At 36.0% G+C, this 4809-nt stretch overlaps 1 pseudogene; it reads right to left on the bottom strand.

Moving 5' to 3' along the window:
• Positions 1–47: 47 nt before the first annotated feature.
• Positions 48–4599, bottom strand: LOC129297758 (phosphatidylinositol 4-phosphate 5-kinase 8-like; annotated as a pseudogene).
• Between the last annotated feature and the right edge of the window lie 210 nt (positions 4600–4809).

Below are 4809 nucleotides of genomic sequence, written 5' to 3'. Positions count from 1 at the left end.
ATAACTCTTCAACTTGGAAGTATAGGGTTCATGAAGTTGATTAATACCTGAAGACCATGGGGCAATAATCTTTCCATAGAAGTCTATGGATTTATGTGGAGAGTAAACTGTGATCCCTCTCTGGGGAAGTACATTCTTATTCTTGCTCGATCTCCAAAATCAGATGAACGAACTTCACGTGCAGGCACTGGTGTAATCTTGCCAACGGTATACCTGTGAATTCAATCAAATTTAGTCTAAGCTGGACTTTTGCCTCCTTTTATTGTAACCAGATTAATTATGGTCTGATACACGTGCACCGTTGCCTCCTTTTTATTGTAATGCTGATATTTTAAAATTAGTTGTTTTCAGGTAAAATGTGTTATCTCATTGCATTTGTTACCTACCTAACAATTCAGAAACATCCAACATAGACACTTGACGGCAATATACAAGAGAATCAGAAATTGTTTTCAAGAAGTCCAATAACTTGTATAGTCAGGGGTGTAGAGGTTATAAAGCAAAAGGCATAGTTAAGGAACTTCATCCATTGACTACAATAGCAATAGAAATCATCAGGATAGATAAAGCAGCATTTTCAAAAGTGCCATGAGGGATTTGCTTTATATCATGGAAACTGACATAACGCAATTATTACTTCCATTATTGCTGTTGTTAAATTCAAAACATTAAAATCAATCTTGGAGAGAACAGAGGAGATAGGGGAAATGTAAAAAATAAAAGACACGAAAGAGAACAACTTGTAAGAAAATAAAAGAGGGCTAAATGCTTAAAACATAAACGGGGAGGATGATAAGATTACATCAAAACAGAGGAATGAGGAAGAATGCATGTAATTATCAAAGGCCTCAGACCATGCCTCATCAAATTCAGCTATATATACAAGTCTAACAAGTAGTCACCCATATCAATCTATGTGCCTATTTATTAATCTATCACCATCTTTCCTTCTATAATCATCTTGACATGCATCTTATTACAGCATTGAGGAGTCCACAAATTACTACAGAGGATTATTAATCCAACCGACAGAAAGTAGCTAACTAAATGTCTAAATGCCTCCCCTTCAGCATTAATATTTTCAACGATAACTGAAAAAAGTAAGCAAATACTTTGGACATGTATTTTATTAGCTAGATCAAGCATCATCAGCTGCATCTTATTTTGAATAACTGTACCAAAGATATGTCGCATTATTCTACACAGCAAGCAATAATTTTATATTATTAATATGTGAAGCAACTAACAAGTAGGTATTCACAAACTACAAAGAAGTCCACCATCTTAATGACTTCAACTCATCAAATCAGGTAATACAGATGTATAAACTCATTTCTTAAAATAACAGTAATCAAGATAAAAACAGTAACAATAAAAAATAGTATACATCCCTGCAATATTTAAATCTTCTATTGATTATTGATAACAGCCACCAAATCTTCCAAAGCAAATTAGAAGGGATTACCAAAATCTTAGATCAACAAATTTACCTGATGCCAAGTTGCAAGTTAAGCTTCAGATAGTAACTTCGACAACCTCCAAAAATGTCCACACATGAACTTGGCTTTACTTGTTGTGCACCAAACTTATTTTGCCACTTGTTTTTGTGTGATAATTCTGAGTATTTCCTAGTTTTCTCCATAATCAGAACTCCTTGCATGTATTCCCTTTCATAAACCAACTAATTTTATCTGGGTCCTCAGAGTGACCTTCATCAGAGGCAAGGGACCATCTCTGCGAGGAATCATTACATATGCATTCTTGAGCAGGACGATGCTGGGTCCAACTAGAATCCAGTGATGAAGTCCTGTGAGATATATGACGTGAATTTCTTAAGCTACCACTAACTGATACCTTTTCTGAAAGGCTGCGCTTAACCTTTGACTTTGGAGCCCAATGTTCCTCTGAATTCAAATTTGAACCATTATCATCATTGCTAAGAGTGCTACGCCATTTCTTCAAAGAAGGATGTTTACTGCCAGCAGGGTAGAATATTCCTTTTCCATCCTTTAGACCCCTACTCCAAGTCCCGATATAAAGCCCTCCATCTGCAAATCTATAAACTCCTGATCCATGTCTAAGCCCATTTAACCAACAACCGTCAAAAATATCACCATTAGCCCACTTCATAACCCCTCTACCATCTATTTTACCACTTTTCCAATTCCCAGTATATGTATTTCCATTACTCCAAGAATACCTACCACTGCCTTCATGTACTCCCTCCTTCCATAAACCTTCATAAATATCCGAATTGGAATACTCCTTCCGTCCTATCCCATGCTCGGCATTCATCCTCCAGCCCCCTCTGTAAACAGATCCAGAAGACATTGTGAAGGTGCCATAACCATGGAGGTAATTCCCAGAGAACTCACCTTCATACTTTGCTCCTGATGACCAAATAATCAGTCCCTTGCCTGTCATTTTTCCGTCTTCCCAGTCACCCTCATATACCGTTCCATCTAACCACATGTATTTTCCCTTGCCATGGGGCAATACTCCCTTAATCTCACCAATATAGACCTCCCCATTTGACAAGGGCTTCTCATCAAGCCTACAATATACAAAAAACAGTAGAATATAATAATTGCATACTGATGAAATAAATAAAAAGACAAAGAAAGATGAATAGAGTAGGTACCAAGGGGAAGTATTCATAAGGAACAAAAGAGAGAGAGCAACGGTATGTAAATTGGTTCATTACTCTTGAATAGCTTTCTGTGTACAAAGCCTGAGAACAGCTCTCTTATTTTTGGAGCCTTCTCTCTCTCTCTCTCTCTCTCTCTCTCTCTCTCTCTCTCTGTTTCTTTTTACTTCATCTAGGATGGAATCGAAAGGTCTACCCAACTCATGATTTTTTTAAATATGCCAATCTTAGTTTTTGTATTCTATGCTTAAGATTACGATTGCTATGGAGATTTCTTCTGATTTCCCATGAAACTAAGCTTAGGAAACTTAGAACACCACTTTTTGTAATTATGCAATGAAGTTTCCTAAGGAATCTTAATTTCCTTCAGCACCTACTTTTTCACAAAATTTCAGCAACTTAATACCAACTGCATCCATGTAATTTCAGTTTTACCATCTTATTTTCTTACATATATTCAAACTAACATTTTAATTTTTTATTAATTGCCAGGGTATCCTGATTAAACAAGTCCTTGGGGTAAATTGAAAACCTTTATGCCAAACACCCCAAAAAATGAAGGATTTCCACACTCAAAGGAACAAATCTCAACATCAAGGCATCTCAGTGAAAGACTATATCCAACAATAAAGCAGACTAAGGGTGAGCTCATTGACTCAAAAGCAGGCATGCCTAAATTTATTTAGTGTCACCTCCTTGGTTGCTGCATTCAGCTTTTTTCATGTATGAGTGCTGCAGATCAATAATTAGTGACTCAGTCCCAAATATCCTATCTTTAGAGCACTGAGAATAGCTGATGATAAGTTGCCATTGACCTGAGCATGAGCCATGAATCCTGCTGTAAATATTGCCAACAAAACTGAGAACAAGCTCATCTAAAATCAAATATATAACCACAATAAGCCATGAATCTCACTTTATAGACTACAAAGGCAAATAATACCATCATAACGCTACATTCTTTATTTGTTCTACTTTGCCAACTAATGAAATTTTGCTTCGGGGAATTCATGATATGAATTAATAAAAGAATTAGAAAAGGAAAAAACATATACATATGCATAATGAGTATAAACATAATGTATCTTATTTGTTCTTAATAAAATTGAAAGGCCATATGAGTAAACCCAATCCTAAAGTCAGAGCGCAACCCAGAAACAAAAACGAAGGTAATAAATCAAACTTTTGTAAGAGACTATATACAGGGATACTGTAGAACTTCATCGATCTGATTGGCATTCTGCTGTTTCACTTTATCAGCAGACAAAGAAATAGCGAATATGCCAGCATTGAACAAATAACGTTTAGTTGGTTTGTTCAGTAAAACAAAAGGGTGTCAATAAAAGCATCTACACTCCAATTGATTGTACTTGAATCCATAAGCTACAGTAATACAGTTGAAGATGATACAACAGAGAAAATCAGCAAATCGAAAGATCCCGAAAAGAATCAACAAACTGACCTTGGGTTGATTGGAGATCAACACCCGTCTTCCCAAAGCGAAACTCTAATTGAGAAGATTCCCTAAAATTAAGCTTCAAGCACACAGCAAGTGAACCCTTATTTTTGGAAATATCTGATACAGAAGCTCACGATTCCTTGCCTAACTGGCCTTTATTCAGTTCCAAGCCGACAAGTGAGTCGTCAGTGTCACCCCAAGATTAAATATTGAATAATAAAATTGAGAAAGAGAAAGAAAAAGATCATACCTGCAGATACTATGCTTGAATCGACACCTCATGCCACCCCACTCTCTCTCTCTTCTACATATATTTCTCTTTCTCTCTCTATCGCTATCTCTGGAATGAGCAATCAACAATCGCTTCTTGCTTAGCCTTTCCTTTGCGTTTTATTGTAGCTGGAACAAGGTTGGTTGGCTTGCCCATGCAACGCATTTGCGGGGCCCTTTTCGCAGAAATGCTTCTGCCTTCTTGTCCCCTCCTAAAACTTTGAGCATTATATGTAGCGTCAGATGCATGAAGTGAGAGGAGATGAAGTTCGAGAAATGAAGAACAGTACTGATATTAATTATTAATTATTAATGAATAATGAATTGTTAAAATTTCAATATTATATGACATGCATGAACTTTCTTTCTATTACAGCATTTTAAATCTAATCTTACTTTTTAAAAAATTAATTAATTACAAATTAATATCATT

Source organism: Prosopis cineraria, unplaced genomic scaffold, assembly GCF_029017545.1.
Source record: "Prosopis cineraria cultivar Desert tree isolate PC_DT_omini unplaced genomic scaffold, ASM2901754v1 PC604, whole genome shotgun sequence".
Lineage (NCBI taxonomy): Eukaryota > Viridiplantae > Streptophyta > Magnoliopsida > Fabales > Fabaceae > Prosopis > Prosopis cineraria.
Note: the sequence above shows the minus strand (reverse complement) of the source record. Positions and strands in the feature narration are given on the sequence as shown.